Here is an 18,197-nt window from a genome sequence, read left to right as displayed (position 1 = left end):
CACTTGAACCTGGGAGGCAGAGATTGCAGTGAGCCGAGATCGCACCACTGCATAGCGTGGGTGACAAAGCGAGACTCTGTCACACACGCACACACACACACACACAAATGTAATTATTTCTTCAATGAGAACACATGGGCACAGGGAGGGGAACATCACACACCAGGGCCTGTAGGGGGGTGGTGGGGGGCAAGAGGTGGGAGAGAATTAGGACGAATACCTAATGCATCTGGGGCTTAAAATCTAGATGACGGGTTGATGGGTGAAGCAAACCACCATGGCACATGTATACCTATGTAACAAATCTGCATGTTCTGCACATGTATCCCAGAACTTAAAGTAAAATAAATAAAAAAAAGAATGCAGTTAGTTCTTCTTGATGCTGGAGACTATCACAGTTTGTGGAGCTCTGCTTGACTTGAATGGTTAGCCAGGGAAGAATGTAGTTTAAATATTTTTGCATCATTATTTATTATAAAAGTCGTAGAAATGACTTTTCTAGAGATAGAAAATACCATTATAGCATAAGGGCGTTGAACTTAAAGTGGAAACAAATCTGCCTCCAGAAAGAAAAATCTGTTTTTTCTTCTCCATTTGTTACCGGCATCTTAAACTTTTCATCTTTTTCCACTCTGGCTACACCCTGAATGAAAGTTTGCCCATTTCGTCTGCAATGTCTGCCCAAATCTTCTGTCAACTCCTTTCCTTTTGCCCTATCAGAGTTTTCCAAAGGGTCCCATAGCCAACAGACAATGCTCAGCTGGAGAGAATACAGGAAGCAGATAACCACATTCTGCACAGACGGTCCTCCTTTGATCCTCTCTTTATATAGTGTGCTAAGTACATGTGGAATTAATTTTGCCTCTGAGGCTTCACTAATTGCCAACTGACACATTTGTTTCTAGAAAAAAGGTAGGTGTAGGCCAGGTGCAGTGGTGGATTAGGCTTAAAGAATGTTTTTATTTTGCCCCGAGAGGAAGGGCTGAGGGTGCTGCTTCCCTGTTGGAGCATCCAGGAATTTGAGGACCGTGCTCAAGGAGAAGAACTGACCCTTTGCTTTCTCTTTTGGGCCGTGATGCTATGTCTCGGGAAGCAGAAACTCCAGTGATAAACCATTAGTGCTGAAAGGGAACTTTAAAAGCATTCATTGCAATCATTCCCTTTCACAGATGAAGTAACTGAAGCCTTGAAAGGTGAAATAACTTTCCCCAGGAGATTCCCAATTTTTAGCCCAGTGGTATTCCCAACACACTCTGGCATCTGTTAAAAACTTCAGAAGCCATTACTGGAATCTGCTGGGCATGGCCCCTTCTTATACAGCAGTGAGGGAATCCGTGGCATTATCTTTTTCCCTAGAGATTGAGAGAATGATTCATCTTTAAGTTTCAAAGAGACAGTGACATATTCCTAAAGCTCCCTACATCCATGAGATAATGTCAAACATGTGAGGTGCCGAAACAGAAAATGCTCCCAGCAAGACAGCTGCTACGAGGAAATCCCTGCACACTTGCAGGCAGTGGAAACAATACTTTGGCTGAGACCAGGTGTGTGTTGTTTCTTTTATTTGAAAGAAAAGATAGTCTAAGGAGACATGGAAAATGCTTTAACACCCAGCATGATGAAGGGAAAAAAAAGCAACGTTGAGGCCACATTCAAGTCTCCACTCTCTGTTTTATCTGAAAAATTTCAAACCTGCAGGGAAATTGAAAGGATAATACAATTAGCACCTGTACATCCTTCATCTCTATTTACCAATTGTTGACATTTGAAAATTGCAAACATTGTGACGTTTCACTTTAGTGTGCATCTCTTGAGAGTAATGTCATTCCCCTAACCATGACAGCATGATCACACCTAAGAAAATTAGCAACGATTCTGATGTATAATGTGTATTAAATTTCCTTTCAAATGCCTTTTTTATAACTTTTTTTCCCTCAATCTGAGATCCGATCAAATTCATGCATTATATTTGGTTGTTATGGCTTTGGTCTCATTTAATATAGAATAGTTGCCCTACCTATTTTTTTTCTTTTATGACATTGGCTTGTTTGAGGAGATCGAGCTAGTTGTCTTGTGGAATGTACCATATTCTGTATTTGTCTGATTGTTTTCTCACGGTTACCTTTGGGGAAACATTTTTGGTGCAAACACTACTTATGAAATTGTGTGTATCTCTTTTTCTGTTACACCAGAAGGCACATAGCATGTTACTGAGTGTGATCGCTCAATTGAGGTGTTTGCCATATCTTGCCACTCCTCCCTTTAAAATTATCAAGTCCTTTGTGCAGCGATACTTTGAGTCCATGTGAATATATGGTTCCTTTACAGTTTTAGTATCCACTGCCTGAATTGATAATATCATAGGTTCCAAAATGGTCATTTAAAAAAAAAGTTTATAATGCACATTTTTGAATCCACGGTCAGGAGTTATCTTTGAGTGACTATGGAAACAGACTCCCCCACATTACACACTCTTATCTGTCCAGGACTAAGCTGAGAAGCAGAATGAGCAATCAGGAGACTGAGCAGTGGGCATGAAATCACAGTCCAATGTGTGAATCGCTTCTTACTATAAGACTAAAATTTGAGGGCAGGACCTCGTTCAGTTTATTTATTCTGTATATCACCCCAACACCTCGTAACCACCCCCAACGCCCTGTTACCCTCAATCCCTGTAACACCAAGCACAGTGTTTCACACAAAAGCCCAGAAGATGTTGTGAAATCAATGGAATTAGAGGAAAGAGAAGGCAGTGATTTCACAAGTTTCCTGGGGGTCGAGGCAAAATCTGGTGTTTGGCTCCCTCATGGGATCAGCTTGTTTGTGCCTCTTTTTTGTGCTCTCTCCCTTTTGGAAACTCACTGTCCAGTCCTCATGCTGCATTCAACTCCATCTAAGTTTAGAGGGACTCTGTTTCCAAACTCCAAATCAGGAAACAAAGCTTGATGGAATACTTGAAACCAGGACCTACATTCCAGAATGATCTGTGCCCTTCTGTTTGCACTTGGATTTATACTATCCTCTTTCTGCGTTTTGGCAGATTTTTCTCAGTCCAATTTGCCACTTTACAGCTTTCCTTATAATCATTCGGTTACTCCGAAATACATCTAGGGAGATTCCTTAGACTCACCAGTAGACTTTCACATTATCTAACTCCATGGCTTGTTGATACTATTCTGAAGTCTGCTCGTTCCTCCATTTCCTTCTTCCAATGTCCTTCTTGGAGTCCACTAGACCTGAGGTCCCCACGGTACTGGTCTGTGGCCTGTTAGGAACTGGGCTGCACTCAAGCAGGCTGCTTGAGTGGTGGGCAAGCAAGCATTACCGCCTGAGCTCTGCCTCCTGTTAGATCAGCAGTGGCATTAGATTCTCATAGAGTGCAAACCCTATTGTGAACTGCGCATGTGAGGGATCCAGGTTGCGCACTCCTCTTTTTTTTCAGGTCAGATGAGTAATGTGCTAACGTCATAACAAGGTTCAAGGGTGGCAGATCTCACACATGCACGTGATCACCCAATCATCATGCTCAGGTTGCACAGTCCTTATGAGAATCTAATGATAAATGTAATGTACTTAAGTCATCCTGAAACCATCCCCGCCACTCTCTGTTCTCCCTTGATCTGTGAAAAAATTGTCTTCCATGAAACCGGTCCCTGGTGCCAAAAAAGTTGAGGACCACTGCAATTCATCTATTACCCACAGCACAGGGCAGGTCAGTAGGAGATAGGGAGGAGTATGCCCATGGAGAGAGCCCTCATGTGCTGGGTGGTGCAAGAGAGGTATTGGATTCTGATTCCAGTTCTGCCTCTATTCATTGGTGTTGCTTTGACAAGTCAGTTCCCTTGTTCATCTTCATAGGAAACTTGGTAAAATAGTTATTTATACAGTTGGCACTCCATATTCGTGGGTTCCACATCCATGGCTTCCACCAGCTTAAATCATCTTTATCTTCACAAGGCTCCCCCTAGAAGAGAGGAAATTCCACAGCTTTGATGTGATGTGAAATGTGATCTCAAAATGATCATTTTCTAATACTATCATTCTTTTCACATTTATTAGTTGACATTTCTGTAAGATCTCTCTTTCTCCCTCTTTCTGTTGAGTATCACCATGGACTGTGGATATTTTTTAGGCAATTCATTGTGTTATCATCCATTACTATCATTATTCTTTTATTCTATTTGCTGCTCCAGTTCTTCCAAGTTTGGGTAGCAGGAGCTCTTTCAAGCTGGTTCCTGTAATCTTTTGACACGTCTTGGTTGGTCTTTGAGCACTTCGTTGCTTTTTGGTCCAACAAAATGTCCCAGGCTCACTTTTTTTCCATTTCAGACCTGGAATGAGGATTTCATCAAAGGATTCTTAGGGGGACTGACATTTATAAACCATGGCTCAGGGGCTAGTACATTGCTACTGGGGCACATTCACATTAAAATAAAATCAACGACAAATTTTAGTTACATTTTTTTTTTCTGAGATATATAAATAGTCAGCTTCTCTGATCTCAGAATTAGATAAATTAGGAATGAATAACCAAGGTCAGTAATAAGAATTCTCAAAGAAGCCCCAAGAATTTTTTTTTTTTTAGTGTCTGAGGGGCCAGGCGTGCTGGCTTACACCTGTAATCCCAGCACTCTGGGATGCCGAGGCGGGCAGATCACAAAGTCAGGAGTTCGAGACCAGCCTGGCCAACATGGCGAAACCCCATCTCTACTAAAAATACAAAAAAACTAGCCGGGAGAGGTGGGGAGTGCCTGTAATCCCAGCTACTCAGGCTGAGGCAGGAGAATCGCTTGAACCCAGGAGGCAGAGGTTGCAGTGAGCTGAGATTGTGCCATTGCACTCCAGCCTGGGTGACAAGAGCAAGACTCCATCTCGAAAAAAAAAAAAAAGAAAAAGAAAAGAAATGTCTGAGGGACACTTTCTTAGGGCTGCTGTGACAAAATGTCACAAATCGGGTGGCTTAAAATAATAGAATTTTATTATCTCACAGTTCTGGAGGCTAGAGTCCAAAATCAAGGTGTTGGCACCCTCTAAAACCTGCAGTGGAGAATCCTTCCTTGCCCCTTCTAGTTTCTGGTGTTTGCTGGCAATGCTTGGCATTCTCTGGCTTGGAAATGCATCACTCCAATCTCTGCTGCCATTGTCACATGGCTATCTTCTTCCTGTGTGTCTGTGTCCCTGTGTTTCTCCTCTCTTATGAGGATACTGGTCATATTATATTAAGGACTCAGCCTATTCCATTATGAACTCATTGACAAGCATGATTACACCTGCACAGACCCTATTTCCAAGTAATGTCACTTTCACAGGTACTGGGGTCAGGATTTCAACATATTTCTTGATGGGATAAAATCCAACCCATAATAGACACCATGATTCAGGAGTTAAACATTCAAGGAGTGTTTAACTGGAGTATGGAAACATGAATTTTGTAGAAACTCCGTCCTTTCAATTCTGACAGATGCTCTCCTTATAATTCCAAATTGGATGAAAAAAGTGTCATACATAAGAAATATTTACACTACTTATTGTAATCAGCTTTCTATACTCATTAGATAAGGATAAAAGAGAAATAGACAGAAGAAAGAGGTATGGAAGACACTGGGAGACATATTGAAAGGAGAGCAGGAGATAAGAGATTTAGGGATGACTGAGAGAGGGAATAGAGGGGAATGTAGAAGAAGAAAACAGGGAGCAGGATGCCTGTCTGCAGAACAGAAAGATCATTCATTATCTGTCACCCATTCAGCTAGATTCAAACTGTGTGACCTCACACTCCATTCTGGCTCTTTACCTAATATTACATTTCTGACTTGTGCCTGTTTGATAATGAGGCTGAATATTATTTTGTTTTGCTCTGTGGCACAAGTGGATGGGGACTGAGTGATGTGCATACCTTTTGGTGTGATTACTCCAGGCGAGGGGTATCTGAGGGCTGAGGGCCCGTGAGAAAGACAGGAATGGAGTAATGGGGCCAGATTTGAGCTGGGTGAGGCCACTGTCTAGGTCACTAAGTCAAAGGGGTTCTCCTGAAACCGGAGCTGGGTGTGGCTTGAGGAACCAGTCCAAAGGCCAGTTGCCAAATTTGGTGATTGTGGAGGGAAGCAGAGCTTGTAGCTAGAGATGGCTAAATAGCCCATAAATAAGAGTATGGCAAGAGGATGGACAGGTGTGTAGCTCCCTGTGGTCAGGAAAGAGGTATGCCCAGGACAGACAGACACAGGGAAGGCTCAACTGTGTGTCTTCCTTTGGGACCTCTCTTCTGCCAAGCCCTGTAGCATCTATTTGATGGAAGCTGATGGAGTGGTGCCTCTCAGAGGTGGTAGTGTGAAAGTCTCAGCTCATGCAGGCCACTGCCTCCCCTGTCTCTTTCACCTCAGCCTGTGTGCCTAAACCCAAGGACCTTACTCTGACTGTGGTAACTGCTTGTCTCCTGGGTTACAGCATCCAGATCTCTCAGGGAAGCTCAATAAACAGTTATTGCTGTGCACCAGGCACTGTCTGAGGGCACTGAAGTTATATGGGGAACAAGACAGACAAGGGCTGTGCTCTCATGGAGGTGACATCCTAGTGCACTTTGCTTTTGAAGCCTGAAGTGGAGGCCCACACTGGCATATTGAGGTCAGTTTACAAGAGTGCATTTAGTTTTGTTGTTGCTTTTGTAAAAGTTTTTTAGGTGAAAGTTTTTAATAGATAATGCTTAAAATAATAGCTGCAGACTAGTCTCAGATATCGTTCTTAGCTTTTATGACCTTTATCATAGATAAAATAATAGTTATTATAATAACATATATATAAATATATATATATAAAATTTTCTTGTTGTAAGAACTTTTAACATGAGGTCTCTCCTCTTAACACACGTTTAAGAAATGTGCAACACATTATTGTTAGTTATAGGTACAATGTAGTACAGTAGATCTCCAGAGCTTGTTCATCTTACTTAACTGAACTTTTTGCCTATTGATTAACACGTCCCCATTTTCCCTTCCCTACAGCCCCTGGTAACCACCATTCTAGTCTTTTATCTTACGAATTTGACTATTTTAGGTTATCTCATCTAACTGGAATCATGCAATATTTTTCTTTCTGTGTCTGGCTTATTTCACTTAGCATAATGACAAAGTTCATCCAGTTGTCACACATTGCAGAATTCTTCTCTTTTTTGAAGCTGAGTAGTATCACATTGCTCATATATACCACATTTTCTTTATCCATTCATCTGTTGATGAACATTAAGGTGGTTTGGTTGTTGGTTATTGTGACTAGCTCTGTAATGAACATAAGAGTGCTAATATGTCTTTGAGATTCTGATCTCATTTTTTTCAGATGTATACCCAGAAATGGATTGCTGGATCATCTGGTAGTTCTATTTCTAGATTTTTGAGAAACCTCTATACTGTTTTCCATAGTGGCTGCACCATTTTATTTATTTATTTAGAGATGGGTTCTTGCTATATTGTCCAGGCTAGCCTCGAGCTCCTGGGCTCAAGTGATCCTCCCACCTCAGCAGTGGCTACATCATTTTTCATTTTCACAAGCAGTGTTCAAGGATTCCGATTTCTCCACACCCTTGCCAACAGTTGTCTTTTTGTTTTTTTGGTGTTTTGTTATGTTTTGTTTTGTTTTTTTATAATGGCCATTCTGATAGGTGTGACGTGATAGCTCATTATGGTTTTGATTTGCATTTCCTTGATTATTTGGTGACCTAGACACTGGCCTCATCCCAGCTCAAATCTGGTCCCCATTACTCTACTCATGGTCTTACTCATGCACCCCAGTCCTCAGTGAAAATGAGCATTTTTTCATATGCCTGTTGGTCATTTGTATGTCTTCTTTGGAGAAATGTCTATTCAAGTTCTTAGCCTATTTTTAAATTGGGTTATTAATTTTTGTGTTATTGAGTTGTAGGGGGTTCCTTATATATTTTGAAGATTAACCCCTTATCAGTAATATTGCTTGCAAATGTTATTTACCATTGCATAGGTTGTCTTTTCACTCCATTGATTTTTTTTTTTTCTTTGCAATGCAGGAGCTTTTTGGGCAATGTAATCCCACTTGTTTATTTTTGGTTTTGTTACCTGTGCTTTTGGGGTATATTCATAAAATATTTATATTCATTATATTATATTCATATAATTCATATAATTATATTCATATAATTCATATGAATATAATCTAATGAATATAAATATTTTATATATATTCATAAAATATATATATATATATTCATAAAATCTTTGCTAACACCAATGTCATGAAGTTTTTCCCCATGTTTTCTTCCGGGAGTTTTATAGTTTTATAGTTTTATAGTTTCAGGTCTTAAATTTAAGTCTTTAAGCCATTTTGAGTTGATTTTTATGTATGATATAAGGGTCCAATTTCATTTTTTTGTCTGTGGATATCCAATTTTCCCCACACCATTTGTTGAAGAGACTATCCTTTCCCCATTGTGTATTCTTGGCACCCTTATTGAAGATCAAGTGACTGATGTATGTGGATTTATTTCTGGGTTCTCTTTTTTGTGCCATTGAGTATATGTCTGTCTTTATGCCATTACCATACTGTTTTGATTACTGTAGCTTCATAATATATTTTGAAATCAGGAAGCATGGTGCCTTCAGCTTTGTTCTTCTTTCTCAGGATTGTATAGCCTTCTTTCTCAGGCTATACAATGAGTGATATATTTTAAAAATTATTCTGTAACAAGTTTTCTGGGCATCGCTTATTACACTTTAATACCAGGTTTGCTCATATTGCTGTACTGTTTTTTAAAGACTGAAGTGAACTTCACACAACAAAATTAACAACTTTAAAGTGAACAATTCAGTGACATTTAGCAAAATGTGCAACCACCAACTCTATCTAATTCCAAAATATTTTCATCACTCCAAAAGGAAACCTCATACTCATTAAGCAGTTGCTTCACATGTCCCCTTCCTCCCAGGGTTGTGGGATCCTTGGTGTGTGTGGGATGGGAGGTGTTGCTTTTCTGGCTGGAAACCTCTGTGGCCAGTGGCACCTTTGCCCGAGTTTTGCTTGGGCCTAATAAGCTCACTCGTCCTGGCAGGCTGTGCTCAGCAGGCTGTGCTCAGCTTGCGTTACTGGCCTGGATCCCATGCCTCCAAAGAGACTGGAGCAGAGTGGTGAGAGGTGTGTGAGTGAGCAAGCATGGGGTTTGGCCACTGTGCACAGTCAGGCAGGTTGGCTGCTGCAGTGGGACAGGTGTCGGCACAGGTGCCAGCTCACTGTGAGGCTACAGCTGGACCAAGTGCACCACAAGCAACTTTCATAGCTGGCACTGGGGAACACAGTGGTGCCCTGAGGCTTGGAGACTCCAGAACTGCAGGGCCCAAAAAGGGGAGTCACAGCCCTGGCTTGGGGAGCTCCCAGGTCTGGCCCCCCAACTAAGGGCTGCAGCTCTTCTCTCCTTCTCTCTTCTCTCCTCCTTGCTCCCCACAATGTGGTGAGCAATGCAGGTGTTTCAGCCCTGTTTGTATTACAGCTCTTTTAGCCTCACCATTCAGTGGATCCTGGGTTTTTGTCCTGTGTCCAGGAATAACAAGGTATGCAGACAAGTGGAGGGTGAGCAAGGAGAAGAGGAGCTTTATTGAGCAATAGAACAGCTCAGAGGAGACTCGCAGTAGGAAGCTCCTCTCCTGGGCAGCTCCTCTCCATAGCCAGGGTGTCCCATCCTCTCTTCAGTCTCAGCAGAAAGGGTAGTTTCTCTCCACAGCTGGTTGTTCCATTACTTTCTGTTGTCTCCCTGTCATCTCTCCTTCCTCTCTCCCTCCTCTCTCCATCTTCTGCTTGAGTCTGTCGGAGTCTGGGGGTTTTTATGGGCCTCAGAGGGGAGGAAGTGCATGCTGATTGGTCCATGAGCAGCCATGGGCAGGCCCAGGGAAAAACGTCACAAGTTCCCCCTCAGGTCCATGGGACTGGCTGACAGCCCCCAGGCTTCAGGTCCTCCCTGATTTGAAGGTGGGGCTTTACTGGGGACCAGCTCCTTTCCTCCCAGGAGCCTGCTTGCCTCTTGCCACTATTCATGGAGCACAGGCTGTTTATGCCAAGAGGCACCTGCAGTCTGGTGCTAGGCTGTCCTCAGCTCCCCCTTGGCCTCCCTCCTGTGCTTGTCAGTGCCCAAAGTCCAGAGGGGGCTGAGGTGGCAGGGGGCTGGTGTGTCAGCACTGCCCTGCACATATGCACACCTGGCCAGGCTGCAATAGTGCCTAGCTTGGCCTCTACTCCAATCTGTGATCCGGGTGGGTGCCCACAGTGGGGAGAGGCCAGGCAGTGGGACTGGACACCTCTGAGACTGTGGGGGAAAGGGAGGCCTTTCTGGGCCCCCTGAAAGTGCACAGATGTCTGGGTCCACAGCCACAACCTGGGTGGCCACAGCCACGTGTGGGAGGGTGGGACTCCTGCCTGCTCTTGCCCGCTCCATGGGATGCAGCACTGCCCTGGGTCCAGCTCTGCCTTGGGGCCCCTCTCTGCTCACCCCTGTGTGCCAGACTGTGCTGCTCCCCTGCTGGTGGGCAACTCAGCCTGGCCCCATTGCAGTGGCTCCCAGGGTGGCGGGCTCCTAGGGGGCCCCAGGGGTGGGCTCTGGGTACTGTCTGCCTCCTCCCTACATCCTCCCTGCAGCAGTGATGCGGGGCCAGGTTCTGGAGCAGTGGAGGGTCTGGCCTGGGAGCATGTCTGGCCTGGCCATGTGAGAGTAGAGGTGGTGCAGTTGGCTGCTTCAGGGACGTGGGACACAGGGGATGCAGGGCACAGGGGTCCCACCACTGCCACTGCTGCTCCCGCTGCTACCACCTGAGCCTGACCCCTCTACCACAGCCAGCGTGATGGCAGGGGCCACTCCAGATGGCCCACCACTGCCATCAGCAGCAACCACCAATCTGTGTTCTGGATTTATTTGTTCTAGATATTTCATATAAATGAAATCATAAAATATGTGACTTTTTGTGTCTGGCTTCTTTCATTTGGTGTAGTATTTTTGAAGTTCATCCACTTTGTAGCATGATTGGTACCTCATTCATTTTTATGGCTGCATAATATTCTATTTTATGTATATACCACAATTTGTTTATCCATTCATCTGTTGATGGGCATTTGGGTTGTTTTCATTTTTTGGCTATGGTGAATAGTGCTGCGCTGCTATGAACATGCATGTACATGTGTATATGTGTATTTGAACACTTGATATCATATCTGTGGGAGATGGTTCTAGAACCCCCATGGATACCAAATTCTATACTCCCTGCAGATACCAAAATCTACATATGTTCAAGTCTTTTAAATAAAATGGCATAGTGTGGTTGGCCCTCTGTATCCAAGAGTACTGTATACATAGATATAGAAGGCTGATTCAACCTGTTTTCAATTCTTTTGGTGATGTTTTAAATCATTAAGATAGAGAACACATGACTGACTCTGCCTACCCCAGGTCCTCAATGCCATCACCATTCTGAGTTTGCCATTCATCACTACTAATTGGATACATCTCCAACCTTGAATAGCCCAGTCCACTCTCATCTGGGAAACCTGGAGGAGAGGAGTCTTAGATGGCACTTTTACATCTGCACACATAGTTCTCAAGATTTTCTTTTCTTTTTTGAGATGGAGTTTTGCCCTTGTTGCCCAGGCTGGAGTGCAATGGTGCAATCTTGGCTCACTGCAGCCTCCTCCCACTGGGTTCAAGTGATTCTCCTGCCTCAACCTCCCGAGGGTAGCTGGGATTACAGGTGCACATCACCATGCCAGGCTAATTTTTGTATTTTTAGTAGAGACAGGGTTTTGCCATGTTGGCCAGGCTGGTCTGGAACTCCTGGCCTCAGGTGATCTGCCCACCTCAGTCTCCCAAAGTGCTGGGATTACAGCCATGAGCCACTGCGCTTGGTCCCCAAGATTAATTTTCATTTTTAGTCAATTAACACATTTCCTTTGAGCATTTATTATATGAAAATCAGTGTCCTAGATCACTTGGAGGCTATAAAGAGATCTAAGTCATGATCCTTATTTGCTGGTGCTTGCTGACCAGTGATAAAAATAATATCTACATGCAAAGAACTCTAAAACAAGATACTTCACAAGCATCCTCTGCCAAATGCAAATTCTGGCTGGGGTGACAAAGCAGGTTTTATTTAGGAGGTATCCACTGAAATGAACCTCAGCTATTAATAGGGGAGTTGTAGGGAGAAGGCATATTTCATGGAATGGCAGTAGGAAATTCAATGTGTATGTGAGTTTGGCTGGAGCAAGGATAAATGTAGGATAGGAATGGGTGAGAAGATTGAGGTAAAGGATTGTAAAGGATTGGGAGTTTGTACTTTATCCTGAACCAGAATAGAACCTGATGTGAGGTAATATGGTTTGGTTGTGTCCCCACCCCAATCTCCACTTGAATTGTATCTCCCAGAATTCCCATGTGTTGTGGGAGGGACCCAAGGGGAGGTAATTTAATCATGAAGCCAGATCTTTCCCATGCTCTTCTCATGATAGTGAATAAGTCTCACGAGATCTGATGGGCATATCAGGGGTTTCTGTTTTTGCTTCTCTTGCCACCACCATGTAAGAAGTGTCTTTCACCTCCCGCCATGATTCTGAGGCTTCCCCAGTCATGTGGAACTATAAGTCCAATTAAATCTCTTTTTCTTCCCAGTCCCAGATATCTTTATCAGGAATGTGAAAGTAGAATAATACAGTAAATTAGTACCAGTAGAGTGGGGAGTTGCTGAAAAGATACCTGAAAATGTGGAAGCGACTTTGGAACTGGGTAACAGGCAAAGGTTGGAACAGTTTGGAGGGCTCAGAAAAAGGAAAATGTTGGAAAGTTTGGAACTTCCTAGAGACTTGTTGAATGTCTTTGCCCAAAATGCTGATAGCAATATGGACAATAAGGTCCAGGCTGAGGTGTTCTCAGATGGTGATGAGGAACTTGTTGGGAACTGGAGTAAAGGTGACTTTTGTTATGTTTCAGCAAAGAGGCTGGCAGCATTTTGCCCCTGCCCTGGAGATTTGTGGAACTTTGAACTTGAGAAAGATGATTTAGCGTATCTGAAGAAATTTCTAAGCAGCAAAGCATTCAAGAGTTGAGTTGGGTACTATTAAAGACATTCAGTTTTATAAGGGAAGCAGAGCATAAAAGTTTGGAAAATTTGCAGCCTGACTATATGATAGATAAGAAATACCCATTTTCTGGGGAGAAATTCAAGCTGGCTGCAGAAATTTGCACAAGTAGCAAGGAGCCTAATGTTAATCCCCAAGACCATGGGGAAAATATCTCCAGGCCATGTCCTAGACCTTCATGGCAGCCCCTCCCATCACAGAGACCTTCATGGCAGCCCCTCCCATCACAGGTCTGGAGGCCCAGGAGGAAAAAAAAATGGTTTTATAGGCTGGGCCCAGGGTCCTGGTGCTGTGTGCAGCCTAGGGACTTGGTGCCCTGAGTCCCGCTGCTCTAGCTGTGGCTGAAAGGGGCCAATGTAGAACTCGGGCTGTGACTTCAGAGAGTGGAAGCCCCAAGCCTTGGTAGCTTCCATGTGGTGTTGAGTTTGTGGGTGCACAGAAGTCAAGAATTGAGTTTTGGGAACCTCCACCTAGATTTCAGAAGATGTATGGAAATGCCTGGATGTCCAGGCAAAAGTTTGCTGCAGGGGTTAGGCCCTCATGGAGAAACTCTGCTAGGGCAGTGTGGAAGGGAAATGTGTGGGTTGGAGCCCCCACACAGGGTCCCTACTGGGGCACTGCCTAGTGGAGCTGTGAGAAGAGGGCCACCATCCTCCAGAACCCAGAATAGTAGATCCGCAGACAGCTTGCACCGTGCACCTGAAAAAGCTGCAGACACTCAATGCCAGCCCATGAAAGCAGTTGGGAGGAAGGCTGTATCCTGCAAAGCCACAGGGGTGGAGCTGCCCAAGACCATGGGAACCCACCTCTTATATCACCGTGACCTGGATGTGAGACCTGGAGTTAAAGGAGATCATTTTGAAGCTTTAAAATTTGACTACCCCACTGGATTTCAGACTTGCATAAGCCCTGTAACCCCTTTGTTTTGGCTAATTTCTCCTATTTGGAACAGCTGTATTTACCCAATACCTGTACCCCCATTGTATCTAGGAAGTAACTAGCTTGCTTTTGATTTTACAGGCTCATAGGCGGAAGGGACTTGCCTTGTCTCAGATGAGACTTTGGACTGTGGACTTTTGCGTTAATGCTGAAATGAATTAAGACTTTGAGGGACTGTTGGGAAGGCATGATTGTTTTTAAAATGTGAGAATATGAAATTTGGAGGGGCCAGTGGTGGAATGATATGGTTTGGCTGTGTCCCCACCCAAATCTCAACTTGAATTGTATCTTCCAGAATTACCATGTGTTGTGAGAAGGACCCAGGGGGAGGTAATTTAATCGTGGGGGCCAGTCTTCCCGATGCTATTCTCATGATAGTGAATAAGTCTCATGAAATCTGATGGGTATATCAGGGGTTTCTGCTTTTGCTTCTTCCTCATTTTTCTCTTGCCACTGCCATGTAAGAAGTGCCTTTCACCTCCCACCATGATTCTGAGGCCTCCCCAGCCATGTGGAACTGTAAGTCCTATCAAACCTCTTTTTCTTTCCAGTCTTGGGTATGTCTTTATCAGCAGCTTGAAAATGGACAAATACAGGAAGCAGTTTAGTAACTGGACATAAATATTTTATTTCATGTTATGACTTTACAGCTGTGATGACCTTTAGTAGAGTTGCATGGTTATGGCTTAGAATAGTTACTCTTGCCAAATCCTTGAGAACCTTCGAGTGTTTAGTCACTTATTTTTGGCTTCTCTGATACTTATTGACATTCTTTCTGAGGACTTGCCCAGCAGGTAAATTATAAGTCCATGCCAGAGTGTGTTCTGTGGAATATTGCTTCTGCAAATAGGATTTCATGGTTGAATAAATTTGAAAATCACTGTATACTGTATCTCACTCACTCTTGGAGATTCACAATGCACATTTAGTACGTTAAAGGTTTTGCAAAATTCTGCAGCAAAGAAACCAATTTAATTTGTTTAGCCCAGCATTTCCTAAACTTCCTTGCTGTAGTGGGTTGAATGGTGGTCCCTTCAGAACACCATGTCAAATCCCTGGAACCTGTGACTGTTACCTTATTTGGTAAAAGAATCTTTGTGTATGTAATTAAGTTAAGGATCTTGAGATCATCCTGTATTATTCAAGTGGGCTTTAAGTCCAGTGAAAAGTGTTCATACAAGAGAAAGGCAGGGGAAATTTGAGACAGAAGAGGAGAAGACAGACACAGAAGAGAGAGATAATAAAGCAGAGGCTGAGGTTGGAGTGGTGTGGCCACAAGCCAAGGAAGCCATAAAATATTAGCCACCAGAAGCTGGAAGGCCAGGCCCCTAGAAGGAAATGAGCCCTACTGATACCTTGATTTCAGAATTCTGGCCTCCAGAACTTTGAGGGAATACATTTCTATTGTTTAAACCATCCATTTTACGGCAATTTGTTAGGCAGTCCTATAAAACGATACACTTGCCCATAAAGATATTAAAAAAAAAAAAAAACTTTTCATGAAATAATTACTGTGTATACTCAAATATGTATACCCAAATTCTCTCTCAGGAAAATATGGAGTATCCTAATATTCAAGGGCTTCCAAGGTCTCATATTTCAGGGCATTTTCTGGATTACTTACTTTAAACGACTAAGGTGTTGTATGGAAAAAGCACAATACTGAAAACACTTCAATCAATACTAGTTTTAGTTGATGATAAAAGTAATCTGATGGAATTGGTTTAAAAAAAAAAAGAAGGGGAAAATACATTTAGCTCAAAATTAGTAACTATTCTTGGGAGTATGAGGCAGTTGCTGTGGACTACCTTACTCACCATATAGTCTAACTTTCTTCATTTGTCTTAGGCCAGGCGCTATGGCTCACACCTGTTATCCCAGCACTTTGGGAGGCCAAGGTGGGAGGAACTGCTTGAGGTCAGGAGTTTGAAACCATCCTGGACAACATAGTGAGACCCAGTCTCTACTTTTTATATATAAAAAAAATCTGTCTTCTTATATTGAAGAATCTGGAAAGCTAAAAACAATCTTTTCTAGACCCTCTTGCAGTGAGAATTTTGGATGTACTTTAGGTTCTGACACTCAGATGCACTTGCTTATATAAATCTTGCCTTTGGAAGGAGGCATTCATTTTTGTTTGTGATTGGTAGCAGAGGTGATATGCAGCAGCAGTAAGCTTGGCCGGCGGCTTCTTGATTGTAGCAGAGGTGGCATCATTTCACATGGGGCCGCCATAGCAGCAGAGCCAGATTTGGCTTGGGCCTTTTTGTTCTCTGGCCAATTCTCTGAAGTGACTTTGGAATTATTACTAGAAGCTCAGTCTAGAGTCTGTTTCTTGCCAAACCCTCCCCTACTATCTCCAGTCCAGTGATTCTGGAAGTTATATGACACCCTGTTACAAATGTCTTGCTTAAATTAGCCAGGAGCTAGACCCTTATTCTCTGTAGCTAGACCCTTACTGATTGATGCAGGTCCTGACCTCCCCATGTGACTACTGACTAGGTGCTGGTGTAAATCAGCAATGACAAAAAAGCAATACAGTTAGTGAATATGTTGAAGAGATCACAAATCTATACCTATAGGATACATTTTTTAAAACTCTGAATTTATCAAATTATGGCTTATTATTAAATGTCCAGTGATAGCTCACACATGGGATCAAAAAATACTGTCTGTAAATAAAAATGACTGTGTTATATGGCTTAAGATGTGTCTCTTCTTCTGACTAAGATATTGAAAAACTCAGGTAAGAGTTTAAATAAAATTGCTTCATAACATGTCAGAGTGGAAAAAACGCATTATTTCAAAATCAATGTATTATTTCACATATGTGATTTAAGTTTTTATGTGTAACTAAATGAATAAATCCAATCCTATACACTGACATTTAACTCTTATATATATCCTAAACATTTATGTTTTCAAGTTGGCTAAAAAAATTCCCAAAACCCCAACTTTTGTTTTTGAGGAACTTTTCTCTGGCAACACGTGGGATCACCATATATTCAGGGTGCTCTGATGTTCAAGTTACATGGTATTAATATGGCCTGAAACTGACGTGCAGAGGGCATCCATTGAAAAATGCTGGTCTACTGGATCAAGGTTCACCATAATATATGGCTCTTTGGTGTTCAATAAACCTTTTTTTTCTTTTTTTTTTTGAGACAGTCTTACTCCGTCACCCAGGCTGGAGTGCAGTGGTGCCATCTCGGCTCACTGCAACCTCCCTCTGCCTCCTGGGTTCAAATTATTCTTGTGCCTCAGCCTCCTGAGTAGCTGGAGTTACAGGCACATACCACCACACCCAGCTAATTTTTGTATTTTTAGTAGAGATGGGGTTCACCATGTTGGCCAGGCTGGTCTCAGATGATCCACTCACCTCGGCCTCCCAAAGTGCTGGGATTACAGGCGTGAGCCACCGCGCCCAGCCCAATAAACTTCTTAAATGACAAATAAAATTGGCGAGTAAGTGTTGCTGTTGCGACTTTGCTTCTTTTTTTCTTTCCTGTTCTTAACTTCTGCAGGGTTTCTGTCTTGGTGCCTGTTCCTAACACAGAAGAGGAAGACAGGATCTCTGCTTCAGGGAGCTTGTAGGGTCTGTTAAAGGGAATGACATGCCAGTGAGCCAGGGCACATTTCCACTTAGCCAGAGGCTAAGTTACAAAGGAGGTGGCGTTTTGGTCGAGCCTGATTATAATCCTAGTGTCTATAGATTTTGTTAAATCATTAGAGTCATTCTTCAGGTAGAAACGAACCTTCCTTGACTTCATAAATTATCAGATGTCTGGAATTCTGAATTTTATCCCTCCAAGTCCCTCCACCAGAACTTTCCAGCACGTCCATTTTCTTCTACAGTGTGAGGGAAGGGTCAGGTTTAGCAACATTGTCTTGGCAAACAGATTAGCCCTCTCCATTTAGGAAGGAGGAAGGAGGCTGCCTGGAAGACTGCGGGTGAGGAGGGCTCGGGCGGTGGCGGGCCGCGGTCCGGCGCAGTTTCCCCGCGGCCCGCTGGGTCGCACTGTGGCCTTAGGAATGCGGGCCGGGGCGGGGCGGCTTGGGAGTGCGCGACAGCCACCGCCGCGTTCAGCCCGGGGCGCAACTGCAGCGGTGCCTGGGGCCTCTGGGGC

The 18,197-nt window shown here is 43.3% G+C and overlaps 1 pseudogene; it reads right to left on the bottom strand.

Annotated features, from left to right (window-relative positions):
- Nucleotides 1–3,441: 3,441 nt before the first annotated feature.
- Nucleotides 3,442–3,552, bottom strand: LOC115893398 (annotated as a pseudogene).
- Between the last annotated feature and the right edge of the window lie 14,645 nt (nucleotides 3,553–18,197).

This window comes from Rhinopithecus roxellana, chromosome 14 (assembly GCF_007565055.1).
Source record: "Rhinopithecus roxellana isolate Shanxi Qingling chromosome 14, ASM756505v1, whole genome shotgun sequence".
Lineage (NCBI taxonomy): Eukaryota > Metazoa > Chordata > Mammalia > Primates > Cercopithecidae > Rhinopithecus > Rhinopithecus roxellana.
Note: the sequence above shows the minus strand (reverse complement) of the source record. Positions and strands in the feature narration are given on the sequence as shown.